At 51.5% G+C, this 24074-nt stretch overlaps 2 pseudogenes; one reads left to right on the forward strand and one right to left on the reverse strand.

The window, feature by feature from the left end:
* LOC110147868 (heat shock transcription factor, X-linked member 3-like) lies at positions 1–1462 on the forward strand (annotated as a pseudogene).
* A 1028-nt stretch (positions 1463–2490) lies between these two features.
* On the reverse strand, positions 2491–3810 carry LOC139033457 (protein EOLA2-like; annotated as a pseudogene).
* Positions 3811–24074: the final 20264 nt, after the last annotated feature.

Raw genomic sequence — 24074 nt, forward strand, 5'->3', positions numbered from 1 at the left:
ATGGCTAGTCAGAGTTCCCACAAGGCACAGGCAGCCCCGCTGGCCCCATCAACTGATGGGGAGCCCACAGCAGGGCACCACCCTGATGTCTCTCCGGATCCAAACATGGATTCAGGGGAGGCTTTGGAGAAGCGGTGAGACCAACCCAAGAGCCCATATCTGGGCTCACAAGACAGCCCACCCCCACAGGGCCTGAACCCAGAAACAGCCAAAGATGAAGAGAACAATGACGTCCTTGGGCTGTCCTTCCCCAGGAAGCTCTGGATGATCATGGAGGATGCGGCCTTCACCTCTGTGCACTGGAATGATGAGGGAGACATGGTGGTCATCAAGGCAGATCTCTTCCAGACAGAAGTCCTCTAGCACAGAGGCACAGACAGGATCTTCGAGACAGAAAGCATCAAGACTTGCATCTGCAAACTAAACCTGTATGGGTTCAGTAAATCTGCCCTTCGGGTCACTCTTTAGGGAAGAAGAGGATGATGGTAACTCAGAAAGCCCTTCCGGGCAGACTAGACTTGACGAGCCGAGTGCTGGACAGGTTTCATTTCCTAGGAGACTTTTTTCTTGTGAGAGGGCAGTTAAGGAAAGAGGAGAAAGCAGGGCCAGTCGTGTTCCACAAATCCCCTTAGACAGGATCCACAGGGGTGACTCCAGACCCTGAGAGGCCACTTGATGTCAGGAAGCGCCAGTAACACCTCAAGCGAGGCTGGCCCTGGGGGAGCTCTAGGGAGCACACTCACTAGGGGCTCATAACCTGCCAGGAATGAAGAGACCTTGTCTCCATAGTTAGGCAAGGCCTGGGCGGTGGTGGGGAGGAGGGTGGTGAGGAACAGCTATTCCTCCCAATGATGGCTAAAGTGATTCCCTTTCAGATCTATCATAACTCCAACTTTCAGAGACAAACCTCTCCTACAGAACATCTGGAGGAAAGGTGACCCCAGAACAACTGCTCAGCCCACCACTGGTGCAACAATGACCCCAAAGAGAAAGAAGCATGTGCTGGCGACCAGATGTTCTCCTCGATTCCATCACAACGAGTCTCTCCAAGAGGCTGACAAGAAGGCCCAGAAGAGATTGCCAACTGTTCACAGAATCCCTGGCTGGTGCTCATTTGTATTTTGTGGCCTTTGGTTTATGGGCAGTGTAGCCATGGAGGCCAGGGCAAGCCATCTCCCCAGCGAGCAGGGCAGCCCCAGTGGAGAGGGTTCATCCAGCGATGTCACTTCTGTACCTCTGGCTACTGCTGGAAGGGATGGCGCAGGGGAACTGCCTGAGATTCCCCCCAGAGTACCCAGGTTATGTTTCACTGATGATTATGTACAACACCTATTTTTCGATTGTTATGGCGGCCGTTTCAGTTGTGGCCCCAAACAAGGCCTCTGAGGCAGAGGAGGAGCAGGAGTCCTCAGATTACAAGTGTGCCCTTTGTGAGCAGTTCAAGGACAACCCCAATCCCTGAGCTGCCCAGGCCCCAGGGAAACTCAAAAGCACTCTCTTGTAATCAAAAATCTATTTCTGGCTCAAATAAAGTACAGCAGAACTCCACAGGAGTAAATAATCAAATTAGAACTGTGAATCTGTGTTCTATCTGTTCATGCTATTCAAACACAGCACTGGGTGAGCCAGATGAGGCTGGAAGCCCACGCCCCAGGCAGGCTTCAGTCCAGCCCCTGTGGTCACTTTTCATCTGAAGCAGCAGCATTTCACACGCTCGGCCAAGAGTGTGGCTCCAGAGCCGAGCACTGAGGCCAGCCCGGTCCCTGGGCCTTGCCTGCCGCACAGCAGAAGACCCAGTCCAGCTCCTGACCTTTGGGGTGTCACCTCCCATGAGTCATGCACCCTGAAGCAGAAGAGGCTCCTCCTGGGCCCCCCAATGGTGCCACAAGTTTCTAATCAGCAGCTGAGCATCTCCAGCTCCCGATTCAGGGGTCTCCCCAAGAGGCTCACCAGAATGCAGGGTCACCCCACCCACCAAGGGTCTTGAAAACACATGACCCCAAGCCCAAAGACAAGTACAAAGTTTCCACAAGGTGAACACTAGCCCTTGTCGCTCTGCCCTCACAGCTGTATTTAGGAGCCTGTCTTTGCACATGAGGCAGCCAGGCACCGTGTCCAACGCACATGCTTTGTGAGCCAAGGGACACTTTACAGCAGGACAAGGGTCACCTGCAAGGACAGACTGCTGCCTGTTTCTGGGCCTGTGAGCCTCTCTGCCTGCCGACACTCAGCCCAGCCCCCAGCCTTCCCCCATCACCCCCTGGACACTGTTCCAAAACAGGGAATTTGGACCAGAACACAGAGGGAAAAACACTAACTGGTTTCCTAACAACACATTTCTCTCAAGCACCCAGACCCAGCAGGGCCAAAACAACTGGCGATGCCATCTTTTCATAAAGGTCAAAGTCCCAAAGACTCTCCCTGTGTAGAAAGCAGCACCTCATGAGAGGAGTCCTGGACCCCGAATACCCACCAAGTGGGCAGCACACCTCAGGGTGGGGCCGAATCAGACTGAACCAGACGGGCACGTACAGGGCACAGCAGCCACTGGACGGTGTCACCATGAGCTGGTCTCTCCATCACCTTCCCCTCGACAGCCCAGCCTGGACAGGCCTCCTGCCCAAAGGGGATCAGGTGCTTGAGGATGTCCACCTGGAAGATGTCCTTCCTGGCCCTCCCCAGGACAGGGAGGACAATGGGAGTCGGTGAGCGCAGTCAGGTAATTCTGTTGCAGGTTGGGTAGCAGGGCTTGATTCTCCAGCTCCTCCACCTTGACGAGACCTAGGTTTTCTGGGCACAGCAAAGTGTCCCCAATGTCCACAAGATCTGTGTGCAAAGACAGGACACAGAAGGAGAAAAAGGTGATTCACAGTCATGCTTACTAGAGACTAAGACCATATCATAGAGGGGACCTGAGGTGAACTGGTCCTCTGTCTGAGCCTTTCGGATGGGCTCACCTCAGCAAACGGAATTCGGGATGAGGCCAATCAAGGGAGGGAGTGAAATGAAAGGGAGAGGCCTGGTGCTCCATGAACCCACGAGGCCACAGGCAGCTCTCAGTCTGCCCACTGCAGGCCACAGGGACAGAGCAGGAGGGCCACATGGGGGAGCCTGTGGGCATCAGGTCCCCAAGAGAATCACAGCAGAGAGGTGTTGCTGTGGGGCCTCACCCCTGGGGAGTCAGGGGACTTGTTCAGGCCTGGCTGCAGGCAGTGGGGGTGGGTAACCCAGGCTGGGTGTTGTGCGGCCTCTCATGGTCTCTGCCGGGCACACACACACACGTGGACACACACACAGACAAGTGCCTCATCCTTGCCTCAGAGCACAACCAGGACTGAGGCCCAGAGTGGTGGTCAGGCACCTCGTGCCACCATCTCCCAGCTCAGGTACCCTCGCTGCCCCTCTGAAGAAACCCTAGCCCGCACCACCCCCACCAACGGGTTCAACAGAAAACAAACAAGCACAACCCAGCTGAGATCCAGGGTAGTGCCAGGGGCAGTGCCAGGGGGCCGTGCAAGCAGCGTGGGGCAGGGCACCTGACCCACAATCCTCACTTGCCCGTGATCACTCCATGGCCGAATTGGTCCCCATCCCATAGCAAGGCCTGGATCTGGGTGGGGTTCATCCCCAGCCTCTGCTCCAGCAGCTCCCGTGAAGAAATGTCCTCCCACTGCAGGTGCCTGATGAGGACGGCCAGGGTACACTGCATGGTCTTCATAGCACAGGCCGGCACTGAGTTTCCAGGGTCTTGACAGCATTTAAGAGGAATTCTGTGTAAGGCTGTTGGAAGGACAGACAGCCAAACTTCATCTCCCAGGGCTCCCAGGGCCTCACATGGCTGCAGAAACACAGAACCACTAAGACCAAGAGCCTGACACAGAGGCCTTGAAGCTCACAGCCCTGGGCCAGACCTCAGCCCCACGTGCCCAAGCAATTGCCAAGCCTGCTGACACAGAGGGGAGGTTCACAGAGGGCTGGCTCCTTCCATCCATCTCCACGTGGTCTGCTGACAGGGGGTGGTGACCCAGAGGACCCGGCCATCACATGCAGTCTGTGGGGAGGTCAGGAAGGAGGGCAGGTCAGCAGAAGAGAGGCACAAGGTGAGTTCCAAGACAGAGGGACTCGAAACCCTGGGAGCACTGAGGAGGGAGGATGGGTCCCCTGGCTTTACAGCCCAGTGGCCAGGCTCTGGTCCTCTCCCAGCACAGACAGGCAACGTCCTAGGTTTGGCTTCCCCCACTCCCGGCCCCGAGTGCACCCCTCAATTCCCTGGCCCCCATCCCTGCCCATGCTCTGCAGATCCCCCATCTTACCCCAGGGCTGCTGAGGGCCGATCTGTGCTAACAAATCTGGCCTTGGCCCTGGGCCACCCTGGACCTCAGACAGCCCTGCCAGGTGTCTTCCCCATGCCTTTGGGAGCACCTTCCTCCCAGCCCTTCCTGTACCATGGCCTCCACTGTCAGCAGATGCCCTGGCCCCTGCCCAGAGCCTAGAGAAAGAATGAAGGAGAGCAGGATCTACTGGGATGGGTGCCCTCCATGTCCTCACCAGGGCCTGGGACGTCAGGGATCACAGAATTCAAACCTCAAATAACCCACTAGGTTACTGTCACCTCGTTCATGTGTCTGTTTTCACCCTTACACGGTGTCTGTTTACACCTCCCAGTGTTCGGGGGTCCCACAAGTTACTGACACTTCCCTCCTGATAGAAGAGAAGGGAAAACTCATTCTGCCAATACAGCCACTTGACATGACCACACACTCACTGACTGAAGAATCATGCAGAAGGAGGCTCGGGGAACAGGGCACACACTCGGGGTGCTGACACACACCAGCAAATGGTCTTCTGCAAAGGCTCCCCCTTGTCCATTCCCCCATCCACAGGCAAGGGTGGCCCCAAGCATCATCATTCAACTGAACTGTTGCCCATCTGCTGGGTGACAAAGGGTCACTTTCTTCACTGGGTCTGGATTAATTACCAGGGAGCCTGGTTGACCCCTGGGGCATGGCCATTGCTGTCTTCTACTGAGGTATTTGACTGGATACCAGGCTCGCCCAGTTTCTGCCATTCAGTGTCTCAGCCAACCCAACCCCTTCCTCCTGGGTGCCACTGAATCTCAACTGTGTGGCTGGGATGCCTGAGCAAGAAGGGGCTGCAAGCGCTCCTACCTCTCAAAGCACAGGGTGCCTGCTTAGTGGCCAGAAGAGAAAACTCTCTTCCGCCTGCTTGTCTGGGTGTCTTCACCTGCACGAGGACCAGAGCAACAGGGAGAAAATCACCTGTGACAAGACAGCAGTGCTGGACACCAAACCACCACAGGGGCTTGGCAGGGGCCTTAGACCACGGGGACCCAGGAGGGCACAACCGATGAGAAACACACATGCAGGTTCCCTCAGGGTGGGTTCTGCTCATCACAGCAACTGGCCTGTCCTCACATGGCTGGGACAGGGACCCCACGATGCCTCAGCTCAGGACACAGAAACCCATCTCCCAGGAGTGATGGTGATTTACCCCCCAGGAGATCCTGCAAGGAACAAGAAAAAACGACTCCTCCCCTCACACTGCCACTCTCAAAGGATCTGGGAACCACCACAGTCAGTCGGCCATCCTCCATGAATTCGTGGTTGGGCCCCACCAGGAGGGGAACCGTGGACAAGCAGCTGAGCCCTGGAGGGTCAGGCCTGGGTCGGGGCCGCTCACCGGGGGCGGGTGGGGCTCCCGTGAGGTCACAGCCCAGGGGCGGAGCAGGAGACTGGAGAGCAGGTCTGCGGGTGTTTTCGCATGTGTCCCAGGGCATCGCTGGGATGCACACATGGAAGGATGATGGGCAGGGACTGTGGCTGTGGAGGGGACCAGAAAGTGCAGCTTGGCCGCCTGGCAGGCAATCCTGGTCTCAGAGCCTGGAAACCCCCACCCGGAGGTACCATCCGCACACGAAGCAGTTTCTTCCTTCCTGCAAGCAGAGCGAGTCGAGGGCGCTTTGGGATGGCCGGGCTGTGGCCACTTGGCAGGACATTGGTCCGCCCCCAGGACCCAAGACCACTGACAGGTGACGGCGGCGGGCTTTAACTGCGCCTCGCCCACAAACCCTGAAGCCCCTCATTTCCGGTATGTATGGCTTCCGGTACTCACGTATGCACGCATGCACGCAGGCAGGCAGTTAAGTAAACACGCACGTGCAAACAAACGCACGTGCAAACAAACGCACGTGCAAATAAACGCGCGTTCTCTCGCCACCCTGTCTGCTAGGAGACGAAATAGGAGCCACCATGAATTGAGGCGCGTGGAAGTCCAGGCCAGGAGGAGCCTCGAGACCGGCGGCCTTGAGCAGGACCTGAAAGAGGACCAGGAAGTGATTGGCCGGGTGGAAGAGAGGGTGAAGGTGGGAGGAGCAGGGCGAGGAGTAAGGGGCTGAAGTGTGGGAAAGACCTCAGTGAGGAGCTTATGGGTAAGGGGGCGGGGCTGGGGTGGGGTGAAGCCACCGGGGAGTGGGGCTGAGCTGACAGGGATGGAGCTGTGGGCCCAGGGAACCCATGGAGGCTGGGCCTGTCCAACTCCATGGCAGAGGCCAGACTGTGCCCTTTTAAGTCCTTGCCTTAGGCGTCCAGTCTGCAATAATCGGCGAGAGTCAAAGTGACCATGATCCAGTGTCCTCAGAGACTGCATCCAAGCTTCACAATGGACCCCAGGGGCCAGGGAAGCGGGGAGAGGTGGGGCCTCTGGGCGCAGTTCCACATCTCTGGGCTGAAAGCCCAGGTTGGTTCCCCTTGTAGCCACCCTGGGGCTGCTAGCCCAGTGCCGAGCAGCAGTCTATCTGTGTGGGTTTCTTTTTTTTTTTTTTGCACAGGTAAGAAGGAAAATCCTCAGTGTGTTTCCTGCTGCCCCTGGGACCTGAGATGCACCACAGAAAGGCAGCTTTGCCTTCAAGACTGTTTCCTGGACTCTTGCTCTCATCCAGGGGCTCAGCATACCCAGGGCAGCCACCTGACTCTGCTCCTTACTGCCGCCCTCCCTGCTGTGTCCCTGCCTCCCAAGTGCCTGATCAGAGTAAATGCTTCTCTTCCTGTCCCCACTGCTAGTAGCTGACCTCAGACCTCCTGGCCTGGGGCCAGTGCTGTCAGCTTAGGCTCCCCACTGGACCAGACCCCTCTTATCTCCTCCTCCTCCAGCTGGTATTGCACTCCATTGGTTCTGCGTCACACCACATGAATGTCTGTCTTCGTCAACCCTGGATTGCAAATGCAGTCTCCTGTTTAAGCCCCAACCTGTCCATGTTGCCCTGGGCAGGGAGGGGGAGGCTTCCAGTGGTCCCAGGTCTCCTTCCTAGTGGTGACTGTGCTGATCCTGTGCTCTGTACAGAGCACATCTGGGAACCCACACTTCAGCTTGCGCAGTTCCTGCCCCTGGACCACTGGCTTCTCTTGTCCTGACAACCTACTGTCCTACTTCCATGCCTGTAACATCCCTTTCTCCATCCGCCTGAGTGTCAGGTGCTCTCATCTGGGAGTTCTGGGGCCCCCTGCATCTTCCTGCTGCCACCTTTGCCTCCCTCTTCCTCCCAGGCTGTGGCTGCTGGGCACGAATCTGGCCCCCCGAGGGTTGCTGAGTCCCAGGAAGGCAAGGTCAGTGTCTCACTGATTCCCGTTAGCTGGGTACCCACACAACTGCTGCCGTGGGAATGCTGAGTGGTGGAGCAGTGCTTTCCCTTCCAGCGTGCAGCCTGCTCTCTCCTTTCAGAAGCCGCAGGCCATGAGTTGAGGGGACAGAGGCTGCCTCTTGTATTTGAGGCCTCAGCACTGTGGGGACCCAAGTGATTACCACACCCAACTCTTTCATGATGGTGCCCCACTCCTCACCTCAAGAGTGGTTACCAGCTGCCTCCAGACACCCCAGAACCTCCTGGAACTGGTTTCAGATCATGAGGGAGCATCCTGTGAATGGTGGGTGGGCTGCTGCTGTTTTTCCCAAATCTTGGTTTCAAACGAGACCTTGCCCAGTGAACTGGACACCTATGACATGTGGCTGCTGATGGGGGAAGCTGTGAGGACCTGCTCCGTGGCGTTTCTCCACACCCATCCCTTCCCTGCTGCTGGCCCCAGCTCTCCTCACGTGCCCAGGTGTGAGGACCGATCGATGAGGACTGCTGCCTCCTACCCAGCCTGGGTCTCTGAAGCTTGGTGAGGGTTCCACTTTGCTACTGCTGTACGTTTGCAGGCAGCAGTGACCTGGGGCGGGCTCGACCCAGATTCTCGGGTTCCCTCCTGTCCTCCTTGGCCGATGTGGTTTCCTCTCTGAGAGGCGTGTTGCCCATCTCTCCACTGAGCTGTGTGTCATTTTGGTGCCGAGTTGTGGGGCACTTGGTTCAGGGTCTGGGTGCTCATCCTGCCCTGGTTGTTTGTGTTTCAGATTTGCCCTCTTCTGTTTGCAGGCTATCAAAGGACTCAGTATTTGCCTGGTCTCTCAGAGCCGTAAGTGCCCCACTGGTCAGCGAGTGTCCCTCAGGCCCTCCCTCTGGGGGCCACTGTCCACCTCCAGGCTTGGCACCTGGGGCGAGCAGTCCCCAAGGAGACACTGCCCTGGTGTCCAGCACTCTGCCCGTGAGAGAGGGCTCCTTCACATCCGTGTCAGTCCTCGGTCCCTGCCTAGCTTTAGTTCTGGGCCTTGGACTCCCACACGCCGGACAAGCCCAGGGGCAGCCGTATAGCTCAAGTACAGGAGCCAGCCTTCCCCTGTCTCCCCAGGACAGCTGCTGGTGGCCGCGCCCTTCTCCATGCAGCCCAGATAGAGGGGCCAGTGTGAGTACTGGATGCGTTTCTGATTTCATCTCAGTTCCACTGCAGTTCTTTGAGAGGACCCGGCACACATGGGACCTGCGGACACGGGTGGCCACTCTGCTGCCAAGACTCAGGTGCTGCCTGCCCAGGGGCTGGGGAACTGCCCAGGGGGCCTCGGTAACTTCTGTGAGTCTCTGGCGCTGCTCCACTTGCATTCACATCACACACCTTTATATCACGTCTGACCCGGGCTAGGGTGATGCTGGTTTGCGCATGCACATCATTTCCAAACTGTGGGGTCTACGTGCTCTTCACTGTCTTCTGTCTGAGCAGGTTGGCCACTACCCGGGCACCAGGTCCCCCAGCACTGGAGGGTGCCTCTGGACACCAGCCTGCAGCCCACTGAATGAGTCCAGCTGTTTTGTTTCTGAGATTGAGGAGCAGGGAGGGTGGCCTGGAGTGTGCCTTGCCATCCCATACCCATGGTGAGAGGACTTCAATGAGTGGACTCTCATGCTCTGGGCGGGAGGCCCGTCCAGCTACCCTTTGAGTACTTGCATGCCCACCGTGGTGACTTGGCCAAGCACAAAGAGGGTGTGAGGAGTCAGGAGCAGAGAATGCCCATGAGGTGTCATCAGAGGTGAGAAGGTTCTCCAGTTCATGAGTGGGGTGAGTATCCCCCCTCTTTTTCTGTGTGTTTCTCTTTTACTCACTGAAGTTCATGCACGGCTTCTGTTTGGTCTTACCGTCTTTCCCTTATATCACATATTCCCCCAGGTTCTGAAGGACTCCTCGACAGATGTCTCACTAAGCCCTGCACTGGCTCTGGGGGATACTGCATTCTGGGTTCTCCCAGTTCAAGACCGACTGATGATTCCTTGGGACTGACCCTGTGTCCCTTGCCCCTTGACCCCCTGTGCTCAGAAACCCCAGCCCAGGGGGTCCTCCTGAAGCAGCTTCAGAGTTAACTGGGTCTCTCACGTCAGTGTCAAGTTGACCCTGTCTGGCAACCTCCACCCATCTGATGGTCCCACTGCCCTGCATGCAGTCACCAATGCAGAGTCCGAGGTCCCGTTGGGAGGGGCTGGGGTCATTCATGTGTCTGTTTGCTGTGGTGCAGCAGTGTCCTTCTCCCGGGGACCTGCGCCTTCCCTATTCCTCAGTTCCAGACCTGAGAACTGGCTCAGGGGCCGGGCCTGGGCGAGGGATCTTGACCTGTTTACTGGGGTGGTCGCCCTTGGCCTCAGTGTCATTTTGGACTGTACCTTGGTCATTTGCCCACCTATCGAGCCTCCAGGAGGCCGCATTTTACTGACCACCTGCTCTGCTGTGAATCTGGATTCTTGGGCGGCAGCATCCCTGGTCATGACCCCTGGCTCCTGGCCGCTCAGTGCAACCCCACAACCTCTGCTGCAGTCCCTGGGCAGCGGGGATGGAGGGAGGGGCTGTTATCCGTCTCCTCCATCACCAGGCCCAGCAAGCCTGGCCTGTGTTGTGTGGTGACTTCGCTCTGCTTGGTGGCTGGGCAGTAGGTCCAGCTCTTCCCGTGGTTCCTTGGTTCTCCTGCTGGTAGTGCTGTGGATCCTGCAGCAGATCAGGGACAGCCAGCTCCCCTGCTTCCTGGGACAGAAGGTACCTGTGAGGAACAACTCTGGTCCCATTTGCTCCCTTGGGGGTGGGGATGGGGGGTCACCAACTCTTTATGGGGTGGGATGGGTGGGCTGCTGCTGCAGGCTCAGAAGTTTAGAGACATCTTGGGAGTCCCGGTCTTCAGGGGCCTGCCTCCCATTCTCCCTGGCTCTTATGTCAGGGATGCAGGTTTTTCCGAGGACCTCTGATGCCAGCGGGTCAGGCCTGCTTTGGTAGAACGCTCAGTGTCTTTGAGGTTCAGCCATTCCTGTCAAATCCTGGGCCGATGTTTGTCCACTGCCTGAAGCTTTGTCAGCTACTGGGGAGACCCTGCCCCCCCCTTGGTTCTCACTGTTCTTCACCCTAAGCTGGTCATCCCCTGCAGACAGCAAAGCAAAGAAGTCACTTCCCTCTATTCCCCCCACATTCCACAGGCCTGGATGTTCTCACTTGCCAGGGAATTCCTCTCCCCTTGCCAGCCCAGCACAAGTTCTAGCAGCTGGGCTGTGGCCTTGAGCCCAGGGCTGAGTACACACTGACTACCCCCAGGATGGGTCCTCATAATCAGTGGGGCAGAAGATGTCAACCCCGTACCAAGGCCCCATCTTGCAACCTCTCCTCAGATCACTCCAGGGCCAGCCTTCTCGGGATGGGTCCTTTGTGAGGCTGTTCCCATGAGTGGTGGGGGGAGGGAGGTAGTGCTAGAGTCTGGTTGGGGCCTCACCACCAAGGGGACAGGGAGCAGGCAGGGGTGGGCAGGGCATCCCTTCACCTGCAGTGTTGACCTGACAGTTACTGCCAGCCCGTCGGGAGGTGCAAAGCACAGACAGGCATTGGAGGTGTCCACAGTGGGCCCCAGTGGTTGGGCCCTCACAGTTCCTGAGGCCTCATGATCAATATTGACCAAGCGGGAGGACTGAAACCAGGAATTGGTGCCTGAGCGGTGGCTGTATGTTCACACAGGACTCCAAGTGCCTTTGCCTGTTGGCATCACACTCTGCCCTGCACTTAGCCTGGTGGGATGGGCTCTTGGCGTTTTTTGAAGCAGACGACTGCTGGGTTGGCAGGAGAACTGCTTTTGGTGCGCTGGCCACCTGGCCATCTGCTAACCCTGGTGTAAGCACAGCCTGATGGGAGAGGGCAGGTCTGGGTTCCAGACCTCTCAAGGCAAAGCACATTCAAGTCCAAGAAGACCCATCCTGCAAGAGGCTTCTCCACCATGCAGGACATCAGGTGTCCACTCACCCTTACATCACTCAGAGCTGGGGGGTGGGGAGGCTGGAGCACATCTTCCAGGCAGACCTGTAAAGTGCAGAGCCTGAAACAAGGCAGAGGTTGGGGAACATGAAGAGTGGGGAACCAACCACTGACTCACATTGAGGGACCATGGAGGGTTTTTCAGATGGGAGGGCTGTCTTGGCTGGGTCTTGTAGTGAAGAGGGTCTTCTTGGCTGGGAAATGGGGAAAGGGCCCCCAGAAGGGTCAGACCCATGGAGGAAACTGAGCCCAGGTATGTGGCTGGAGCAGGCGAGTTTGTGGAGGGCCCCTAGCCTGACACCATCTGTTCAGGTCCCCAGAAGGAGCTTTAGCAAAGGATTTCTAGAGACTTTGATGTGCTGTGAAGTTTCATCCATTGCCTGCAGAGGCAAGGCTGTGTGCAGGTATGTGCAGCACTACCCAGGTAGGTTGGACAGCCTCTGGTCCTCCACAGAGGTGGTGCAGGAGGAAGCAGACACTCCACTCTGCCATCTCAAACCTGGATTGGTCCCCAGCACCACCACTGCCGGAGTGTTGAGTCTTAGCAAATCACTCCCTCTCTCAGTCTCCATTTCTTTGTCTGAAGGATGAGCACAGTGTGAAATGTTCCCATTAGGAGTAATCCTGTTTGTTGGTGTATCTCATGGGAGTGAGGAGGTCACGGGATGATTCACACGAAAGCAATCTGCAAATCAGAAAGCACCTACTACGAATAGTGGTTGAAGAGGCATCTCTTTTCCCAAGATAGCTTTTCCCAGAATGAGTGGGAATGCAGGCCTTGAAGCCTGCAGCTGGAAGACAGGGAGACAGTGAAGAGCCTCCAGCTCAGAAAGGAGGAGAACATGGACACCATCGGCCCCCGGTCTCAAAGGTCCTATAGGATGTGGCCTGGGTTGGGACTTGAGGGCCATTGGTGGATTTTGAGCAAAGATGTATATAGTGACTCTTGAGGATAGAAGTCAGTGTGAGCTGAGTCAAACTGACAAGCTTTGTGAACTGGGCTGTAGCAGGACCAGGAATCCATAAAGCTGGTAGCCTCTTCCCTGAACTGTGCAGGACTCAACATCTGCCTGCTGCCTCAGGTTCATGATCTGCTGCCCACTGTTGTATCACCCAGAACACTTCAGCAGCCAAGTGTTTTCACCAGCTTGACCTAAACACTTTTGGTAGTAAAACCAAAAATGGATGCTACCAAGAAGTTATTTATAGTATCCCGATTTTTCTCTGTGTATCCCACTTGGTATGACCAGCCTCATGGGAGTATCTCACTGGTTCACTGCAGCCATATCAGTGTGTTTGCCAGCCCCTGCCTAGGTGATGATGATCTCTGTCCCCATTAATGATTTCTAAATCCCTAAACTTTTGTGGCACCAAAAGTTTTGGACAAAGCATTATAAAAAAAGTGATCCTATCCCCAATAAGAGCCAACACTTTCAGAGGACTGACAGAGGTTCAAGGGTACTGGATGTGTTACCTTCCTCCAGCCTTTGGCCTGCAGGGATGCCCTTCCTGGGACAGGCAGGACTGAGGGCCAGCCCCAGATCAACCTGGGTGACTACACACCCCGCCATCTGTCAAACTGCCTCAGGATATGGTATCTTTTGGTACCAGCCATGGTCTTCTGTGGTAGAAATGGGAGGAATCTAGAGCTAAAAAGAGGAAGGACCCTTGCCAAGCACGTGTATTCACTAGTTTGTAATTCTTGAAAGCTGTCCACCGTTTTGTTTCATGACATCCAGAGCCATATGTGGTCTCCCACTATAGCCCCACAAAACCTGGGTCCACCCACACAATTCTGGGGTGTTAACATGATTCAGGAGTCTCTGCTTTTGAGATACAGGCCATGATACCGGATGCTCATCAGCATTAGGCTCAGCTGGTTGACTTGCTTTCATAACACACTTCTCAAGCACTGATAGGAAATGCAGGTAGAGGAGATAGCGGAAAGGGCATTGTGCTGCTGCTGGTGCTGCTTGCCCTGCTGGGCAGCCCCCTCTGTCTCAGAGAAGCCTGTGTGTTAACTTTGGACAGAATGGAAAGCTACCTTTAGGGAATGGCACCCGGGTCTCACTTGCTACATGCTTGGTAGCTAATCGTATTCTTAGGATTAACCTGGACCCAAAATTGCAAAGGCCATGTTTTCCCTGAACAAAATTGTGGTTTTCTGTCAGCCCATGATCTGGAAGCTGTCTCTTGCTCTCCCACCCTGGCTTCTCTGCCGCAGTGACCCTCCAGGTACCCCGGTTACCCGTGAGGGTATATGGCCATCAGCCTCACAGCGCAGGGCTGAGCAGCCCAGATCAGTGTGCTTGCCTGGGTTTGTCCTTGACATTGTGGCGTCATGGCTCAGAGGCCAGGGTTTAAGATCTTGAGCCAGTGATGACCCTTTTCCAGTCTCAGTTTTCACATGTCTACTGGCTGTAGTAACAGTGCACAGTCACTAAGACAGCAGGGAGGGTTCTATGAGTTAAAAGGCTGGGATAAATTTGGTGCACAAAGATGTTATGGGGAAGAGAACCAGGAAAATTATGCTGGGGCCTTTCATCTGCTTTTGGGACTTACCATTGGCTGACAAGGGCAGAAAAAACTGCTCCATGCCACCTTGTCTCCAGCCTGCAATCGTGTCCCTCTCCGGTTCTGGGGACTGTTTTTAAGCAGCTTCCTGTTGACATAGCAACATTGCTGGGAGAAATATCAATAACCTCAGATATGCAGATACACCACCCTTATGGCAGAAAGTGAAGAAGAACTAAAGAGCCTCTTGATGAAAGTGAAAGAGGAGAGTGAAAAAGCTGGCTTAAAACTCAGCTTTCAAAAAACAAAGATCATGGCATCCGGTCCCATCACTTCATGGCAAATAGATGGGGAAACAATAGAAACAGTGAGAGACTTTATTTTGGGGGGTTTCAAAATCACTGCAGATGGTGACTGCAGCCATGAAAAGAAAAGAGACTTCCTCCTTGGAAGAAAAGCTATCACCAAACTAGACAGCATATTAAAAAGCAGGGACATTACACTGGCAACAAATGTCCATCTAGTCAAAGCTATGGTTTTTCCAGTAGTCATGTATGGATGTGAGAGTTGGACCATAAAGAAAGCTGAGCGCCAAAGAATTGATGCTTTTGAACTGTGGTGCTGGAGAAGACTCTTGAGAGTCCCTTGGACTGCAAGGAGATCCAACCAGTCCATCCTAAAGGAAATCAGCCCTGAATATTCATTGGAAGGACTGATGCTAAAGTTGAAACTCCAATACTTTGGCCACCTGATGTGAAGAACTGACTCATTAGAAAAGACCCTGATGCTTGGAAAGATTGAGGGCAGGAGGAGAAAGGGATGACAAAGGATGAGATGGTTGGATGGCATCACTGACTCGATGGACATGAGTTGTAGCAAGCTCCGGAAGTTGGTGATGGACAGCGAAGCCTGGCATAAGTTGGACACCACTGAGTGACTAAACTGACTGACTGTTGCCACAGAAGACAAGTGACACTAGAAACGGGAAACCAGAGTTGCTCTGCTCATAGTCAGAAGCACCCTGTGCTACAGGTTGTGGCTTCAGAACCAGAAACATTTCACTGGCCCAGCTGGCATCATCACTGTGGCTGTGCCCCAGGGAGACTGGAGCTCAAATAGGCCAGAGTCTAGAACTCCACTAGGCTAGAGTCCGCTCAGGTGAACAGAGCCTGCTCCCCACAGTCCCTGCTTACTGAGTACCTGCTGGATGCTGGGAGCAGACCCTTAGACCATCTCTTTGTGGGAATTCACATTTCCTGATGTGGCGAGTGAAGTTTAGCAGTGGGTCAGCACCACCCTGGGGAGCTGAGATTGAAATCACATCTGTCTGAGGCAGAGCCCACACTCATTTAACTGACCCAGCAGTGCCCACCCCATGTGCCATCACTCAGAGAGGTGGGGTCCAGGCGGCCAGCTGGAGGCAAACAGGCAATCAGGGACAGTCACATTTGGCAGTGGGTTGTTTCTGCCCAGGGCAAAAGGTCAAGGCTAGGATTCAGAGTTTTAACTCTTTACTTGTATCTGGGGTTCAAAGACAACACTTGGCCTCCAAAATTCAATGGAGAGAAATGCCAGCTTTGAGAACTTTTGCAAGCTGCATTTTGCCTGTGGACATACATGCCTTTTAGTGAGAATCCTCTCTGGTATGCCTTCCACCCAAGTGCTTTTATCATTTCTTTGTTTTCTGGTCCCTTGGAGATTCTTAGAGAAGTTTCCAATATTGATAGACTCTTAAATGATGTTGCAGAAATGTCATGTTGCACAACTTACACAAGGGATGATGTCAGCTGCTTGCCCAGTGCCCCATTTCTTCAAGTAAACCACGGAAAACAGTATGCAGTATGTAAGGAGATCATGTCCTGCTGAGGACCATTTAAATTCTTGATATTTTTAGTATCTTAGTGCCATAGAAAATGAGGGCTTTCTTTTTCTCAACAAGCCAGTTGCTCCCCTTGCTACCTTTCTGGCATAAACTACTAACTACGGGAGGACACCTGGCTGACGAGGCATGTGGTAATTCGCTGTATGGCTGAAGAGTTCTTGCACACTTCAGTTTTTCCCCTGAAAAGTGCCCCATTTCAAGCTGTCTTTAGCTGTTCCTTCTGTGGATGGACCCATTTGCACCTGAGGTGTGATGCATGGCACACCTATGAGAGGGGCCGCATAGGAATGTCAGCCCAGGCCTCACACTGCTTCCCAGTTCCACTTTTCTTGGAGAAGTGCAGAGGGAGCGGAGGTTGCCCTGGCCATCCTTTGCAAGAAACACCCAGTTGTCAGCGGCTGAGAGCACAGATGTGCAATGCCCCTAGACTGTCCTGGGGCTGCTCTACAGCTCTTCCCTTCACGCAGGAAGCCCCCTGACTGTGAGTATCTTCCCTCCTTGAGACCTCCTTATATCCCTTCCCTGAGGCTCTTTGTAAAGCTCGATCTGAGGGAATAAGTAGAAATCCTCCCTAGATGGAAGAGGAACGGGGAAAACCAGGAGGAAGGGGGTGACCAAATAGAACCTCCTCGTTCCCATGCATGCAGGGCAAATGGAGGGGGGAAAGCAGTCATACCTCACTCCATGCAATGCGTGATTAGGCTTTTCTGTTTTGTCTGAAGTGTGTGCCATCATCTGTAATCAGCAGTCCCCAAATTTTTTGGCACCAGGGACCGATTCTGTGGGAGACAATTTTTCCACTGATGGTGGGGGGGTGGAGTGGGAGGTGGGGAGAGTGATGATTTCAGGATGATTCAAGCACATTACATTTATACTGTGCAATTTATTTCTATTATTTATTACATCAGCTCCACCTCAGATCATCAGGCATTAGATCCCAGAGGTTGGGGACCCCTGGTCTTTATGTTGTTGTAAGGAAGTGAATCGCCAGTGAAGCCATGCCTGCGAACGCCAGGGCTTGGGTGGCCCCTGCTGGAGGCTTTTAGAAATTCTCCAGTTCCTGACTGACAGTTGCCTGCTCCAAGCTTGTCTGTGTATCCAGAAGTGAGCTGGCCAAATCAATGAATGGCAGGATAAAAAGGTCTGGGCCTGAGCAGAAAGGAAGGAAGAAGAGAGGAGAGGAAGGGGAGAGAACTGAAAGGAAGGGAAAATTCGTTCAGGATGCTGCAAGTTGTCCAGAGACAAACAGGACTGGGATCAACCTGTTTCATGATGAGCGGATCATCTCACCTTATAAAGGCCTTGGCAGAGCATGTGACTTAGGGCAGTGAAAGTCACTCAGTCGTGTCTGACTCTTTGCGACCCCATGGACTATACAGTCCATGGAATTCTCCAGGCCAGAATACTGGAGTGGGTAGCTGTTCCCTTCTCCAGGGCATCTTCCCAATCCAGGGATTGAACCTAGGTCTTCTGCATTGCAGGCGGATTCTTTAACAGATGAGCCACCAGGGAAACAGTTCATTTCAGTCACTCAGACGAGTCCAACTCTTCGTGATCCCATGGACTGCAGCACGCCAGGCCTCCCTGTCCATTGCCAGTTCCCGGAGTTTACTCAAACTCATGACCATCGAGTCGGTGATGCCATCCAACCAATTCATCCTCTGTCTTCCCCTACTCCTCCTGCCTTCAATCTTTCCCAGAATCAGAGTCTTTTCCAAGGAGTCCATTCTTCATGTCAGGTGGCCAAAGTATTGGAGTTTCAGCTTCGGCATCAGTCCTTCCAATGAATATTCAGGACTGGTTTCCTTTAGGATGGACTGGTTGATCTCCTTCCAGTCCAAGGGGCTCTCAAGAGTCTTCAACACCACAGTTCAAAAGCATCCATTCACCAGGGAAACCCAAAGTTCAGCACCAAATGTCAAGGCTGCAGTGATGCCCAGTCTTCTTCTGCACCCTCATGTTCCACTGGGTTTTACTTCAACAGCATCAGGTTCTGGTTGTAATTCAATTCACTTTCACTCCCCCCACGAGTCCCCAGCTAGAAATCAGACTGTGTGTGTGCTAAGTCACCACAGTCCTGCCTGACTCTTTGTGACCCCGTGAACTGTAGCCCACCAGATTCCTCTTGCCCAGGCAAGAACACTGAAGTGGGTTGCCATTTCCTTCTCCAATGCATGAAAGTGAAAAGTGAAAGTGAAGTTGCTCAGTCGTGTCTGACTCTTAGCGACCCCATGGACTGCAGCCCACCAGGCTCCTCCATCCATGGGATTTTCCAGGCAAGAGTACTGGAGTGGGGTGCCATTGCCTTCTCCACTAGCCTATTATACCCTACCTTAAACCTTCTTTGCCTACCACCTCTTATTGGGTAAAGTAGAAACTCCACACAGCTTCTGATGCCTTCCATAACCGGGCCCTTGCCTCCCTTTTTGTCTCATCTCCTGCTGTTACAGCTGTACACTTTATAGCCTATAAAAATTAAAGTCATGTATTCCCCTCTGCTTTTTTCCCCCTGGCCTCCAGGCCTTTGCCTGTATGGTGTGTACTTTTCCTGAAATGTGCTTCCCTCTATCCTGACTACATTCTACCCAGGGGTTTGTTGGGAAAGATTTAACCACCGTCTCTCCAGGAGGGAAAAACTTGGTTTGTAGAGCTTGCTGATTTCTGAGGTGTGAATACTCAAACCATTGCTGATTTCAGGTTACCAATTGGGACACTAAGTGCAGAACTGGGAAGAAATGTATGTAATTGGCTTTGCAAGCCAGTGTGAGTGGCCTTAGCCCACCCTTGACTCCACTTATCTGCTTGAATAGCAAATCTTCCAGGAAGCCTTCTTTGACTGCAGCCTGCTGGCCACATTCAGAACACACTCTGCATTTCTTTGCCATTGCCCTTTTGTATGCTGACATTCTTTTCCATTTCTACATCTGTTTCTTCCTCCATGAAGACAGGGATCACAGTTTTTCCTCTGAGTTTTTGGCACCTAGCACAGTGCCTGGCACACAGTTGTTACCTGATCCGTGTTTATGGAATGAGTAAGAGTAGCTTTCTCTTGCCAAAATAAGGGATTTTTTTTCTCCTTCAGCTGGATTATATTGTCTACTGTTCTTAAGCAGTGAGCCTTATCCAAACAACCTATTGAAGTGGCTCATCTGGACTTGTTGGACATGAGCTGTGAAGGTTGGCTGGGAGAGAGAGAGTTTGGTCAGGATGGGAAACGGCTGGAGAGCTGGTTTCTCCAGCTGGCTCTTTATGCCACAAAATCCCTGGATTTCAGTGTAGGGCAGTGCCACTAATTACAATGCCTGCTAACCTCATGCACTTGCTTTTTCTAATACCATGTCACCATATAGGCAGGCTGGACCTCGCACTTTCTAAACCTCAGATTTTTAAACTTCCCCATCAGTTTGCTTGTTCTCTGTACTCAACCTAAGTCCTGCCAGCAGGTGCCAGTTGCACTCACGTGGAAAATGTGAGTTACTAATGCAAGCTGGCATTAGCAGAGATATATATGAAGAAAACTCATATTCAGAAATAACTAGTCCTTCCTTTGGATCTTGCCAATAATGTAATCCATTGTGGGCTTTCAGAGTTGAGGCTGACTCACTGGTGAAGCCACTTACCAGGAACCAGTTCCCCAGTCTGCGGAGTTGTGCCTGGTGCACCCCGTCGCTGTAAAGCATCCACTCCCCTCACCTTGACATTCGAGGCCCTCTGTGCTCTGGCCTCAACCTTGTCATTGCTAAGATGGCTTTAGCACAGGGTGTGGCACCGTCAGGGCACAGAAGGGGTTGGAGAGAATCCCTCCATTCTCACTTTGCCCTGAATTGGGTGTTTTCAATCTTCATCGCATGACAGAATCACCTGGGATACTTTTTAAGTAACTACACAGATGCCTGCTCCACCTGCATTCTAAACCCACTGCTCTTTGGTGGGGCCAGGGCACTGGTATGGTTTAAGTCTCCTCTGTTAGGTCTAACATGAAGCTGGAGTTGACAACTGGAGTCTGGTGAGGGGTTCCCAACTGGCCTGACACTTTGCTCTGTCTCTTCCAGCCATCCCTCTGGCATTACATCATCAGGTCCCTTCCAATCTTGTTTTGGTCTAAACCAGACTGTTTCCTGCTCTGACAGTTCCCATCTCCAGAGGACTGGTCTGGAGCTTCCCATTTCCCATTTTTCATGCTTCAGGGAATCAGACCTGTCTCCTAGGTTCCCATCTTTCTCCTTATTAATCACCATCAGCCCTGACATCAGTTAAAAGTGGACAAAAGTAAAAACTCAGTTTGTGTCTCATCCTGCATCTGGAATAGATGATTGCTATGATTCAGTCAAGACATTCAGGAAATGTTTCTTGAGTGCAGAGGGCACACCAGTTCCTGGGCTAGCCCTTGGCTTATGTAGATGAGTAAGAATGCTTGATTCCTGCTTTCATGGAACTTACCCTTGAGAAGGGGACAGATACAAAGCACACGGGTATTAACATACAGTGCTGTGACTGGAGGGGTGGGGGTAGGGCGGGTGCCCCTGGAGTGCTTGGAAGCAGCACTGTCCTGTTGTTGATTCTTGCTGTTACTGTTGTTTTGAAGCTTTTGAATTTATATTGGCATTGGGCTGATTAAGAATGTTGTGATAACCAAAAAAAAAAAAAAAAAAAAGAATGTTGTGATAGTTTCAGGAGCACAGGCAAAAGACTAAGTCATAGATATGCAAGTGTCTATTCCCCCCCAAACTCCGCACCAGGGCTTCCTGGGTGGCTTAGTCGGTAAAGAATGTGCCTGCAACATAGGAGACACAGGTTCAATCCCTGGGTCAGGAAGATCCCCTGGAGAAGGAAATGGCAACCCACTCCAGTATTCTTGCCTGGAAAATCCCATGGACAGAGGAGGCTGGCAGGCTACAGTCCAGGGGTCGCAAGAGTCAGACACGACTTAGCAACTAAACCACCACCATTCTCCCCCAAACTCCCCTCTCATCCAGGCTGCCACATAACATTGAGCAGAGTTCCCTGTGCTGTATGGTAGGTCCTTGCTGGTTATCTGTTTTAAAATATCTGCTGCTGTTTTTTTAAGCAGGATGTCTCTCTTAGAAATTGAGGAAGCAATCCAAATGATCTTACCGGAACATTCCATAAAAAAGTCAAGCCCTGAATCTTTTCCTCAGCTTTCAAAATCTGACTTCAACAATTAAACTGGCAGAGGAAAGGGAAAGCAGTTATTTTAAGTGGATTAGGAAATTTTTCTTGGTGCTAGAGGTAACTTCTTTATTGAAATATGTTAGTTTCAGGTGTAATACATAATGACTTGATATTTACATACATGACGAAATGATCACCATGATAAGTCTAGTGACCATCTGACCCCCAAAGTTATTACAGTATTATTGACCATATTCATTATACTGTACATTCCATCCCTGTGACCTATTTGTTATGTAACTGGAGATTTGTACCTCTTAATCACCTTCACCTTTTTCACCCAACCTCTGTGACCCTCCCTAGTGGCACTCATCTGTTCTCTGTATATATGTCTGTTTTCATTTTTGTTTTGTTTTTTGCTTATATGTTTTGTTTTTTAGAATCTTCATATAAACGAGATAATGTGGTATTTGTCTTTTTCTGCCTGACTTATTTCATGAAGCAAAGTACTCTCTAGCTCCATTTATGTTGCTTCAAATGGCAAGATCTCTTTTTTATGGCCTAGTAATATTCCACTGTATATGTATCACATTCATCTATCATTGGCTATCTATTCAGTTGCTTCCATACTTTAGCTCTTGTATATAATGCTTTAGTGAACATTGGTATGCAATTACCTTTTCAATTTAGTGTTTGTTTTTCTTCCTGTAAATACCCATAAGTAAAATTGCTGGATCATATGATTGTTCTATTTTTCATTTTTCAAATGACTTCTATTCTGTTTTTCCATAGTGACTGCACCAATTTATATTCTTACCAGCAGTGCACAAGGGTTCCCTTTTCTTCACATCCTTGACAACACTTGTTATTTGTTGTCTTTTTGATGATAGTCATGTGACAGGTGTGAGGTGGTATTTCAATATGGCTTTTATTTTCATTTCCCTGATTATTAGTGATGTTCAGTATCTTTTCATGCACCTCTTGGCCATATGTATGTCTATTTAGACGATCTGACCATTTTACAATCAGATTGTTTGTTATATGAGTTCTTTATATGTTTTAAATATTAAATATATATTGGATATACTATTTGTAAATATCTTCTCCCATTCAGTAGGCTGCTGTTTCATTTTGTTGACAGTTTCCTTCACTTCACAAAAATTTTTTTTAGATTGATGTAGTCCTATTTGTTCACTTTTGCTTCCCTTGCCTCAGGAAAACATACTCAAAAAAAAATTGCTTTTTGAAATTTCTATTTGTATGGAATATCTTTCTCCATCCTCCCACTTTCAGTCTGCGTGTTTTTAGATCTCAGGTGAGTCTCTTGTAGGCAGCATATAAACAGGTCTGGAATTTTCAAAAAAAATACACTAGAAGGAATCAACAAGAGCTGTAGAAACCACTTACACTGAAGAGAAAAAGGAAAAAAGAATTTTAAAAAATTAAGGATAGTTTAAGGGACCTCTGGGAACCACCCCACCTCTTTCCTATTTTCTCTAAGAAAGAAGAGGGAGCTACCTGTGGATGGATCTCAGACTGTGTTGAGTGGAAGCCAGATGCACAAGAGTACAGACTATAGGATTTCCATTACATAAAGCTCAAGAAGACACAAAATAAATCTATGGTGACAAAGTCATAATAGCAATTACTTCTATGGGCAGGAGGGAATACTGACTAAGAAATAGGGATTTGGGGGGTGTGCTATTAGAAATATCTGGCTTAATCAAAAGGTAGTTACAGAGGCGTACATTTGCATAAAAAGTTATCGACGTGTGTACTTTACTGTATGTCTGTTATACCTTAATAAAAAACAAAAAGCAGACTACAAAGGAATCTGAATCTAAAGTCATCAGAAGGACTGTGGGTGTGGAGCTGTGTAGGCAAGACCTCCCCTAATTGATTCCTTTGGTTACATCCACCTCAACAATGCTCCACAGGTGAATGGAGTACTTTCCAGCCATCCCTGCAGGCTGATGGCTGTAACTATGGTCCCACACTTTGCAGTGTTCAGGGATAAAGCCAAGGGACATGATGAGGAAACAAATGCTTTTCATTGTGTACACAGTCAGTTAGTGGTAGCAATGGGGATACCTCAGCCTTCTATTACCAGCCAGTGCCCTTCCTGCCCCTGTGTGGCCTCTCAGAGGGTTTCTTTCAGAAGGTGTTGGAGATGAATAATGAAGTATTTTATAGAATATGGCAGAGGGTTTCAAACAAGTAAAGCCACAGAAAATGATTTTGAAATAAAACCCTGTCACAGTTAGTTGGCACTGGCATGATTTTTTTTTTTAACATCTCCTTGACTGCAGTAATAAAGACGGTAGGGGAGTTGGTGAAAAGGAGAACTTGGTGCCAGCTGGGGGCTGTATGAAATTATTTCACTTCAAAACAAAGAGCAGAAATAGGAGAAATCAAAATAGATGTTCCCTGGCTCCCTGGCGTCCTCCTCTTCTTGGGCAGAAATCAAAGGAGAAAAAGTTCAGCAGTAAAAGCAATCTCCATGGACTGGTGTCAGGATGAGCAGCTGCCACAAAGACAGACACATCATTCGCCACTGAAGAATCATGTGCTTTCTGCACATGTGAGAGAGCCAGCTTGCTTTGCACAAACACACAGAAGCAAAGTTAAGAGTTTGTGAGCTTGGGGCAAGTGTCTCAGCCCTGGGAGTCACTGTAAGGTAGCTGTGCATGTAGCTTCCGGTTGCTGTCAGCTAAAATCTTGCAGATAGATCGAGACCAAAGGTGGTAGCTCAGAATCCAGCTAGAGTCTATCCATCTATTGATTTGAGGAGAGGGGAGATTAAAGGTCATTTCCCTTTTCTCTGAGCTCATGTAATTCCTTAACTGCAGTTTTCTCATGACGCTTGCGCCAGTTGTTAATTAATC

This window comes from Odocoileus virginianus, unplaced genomic scaffold, assembly GCF_023699985.2.
Source record: "Odocoileus virginianus isolate 20LAN1187 ecotype Illinois unplaced genomic scaffold, Ovbor_1.2 Unplaced_Scaffold_7, whole genome shotgun sequence".
In the NCBI taxonomy this organism is placed as follows: domain Eukaryota; kingdom Metazoa; phylum Chordata; class Mammalia; order Artiodactyla; family Cervidae; genus Odocoileus; species Odocoileus virginianus.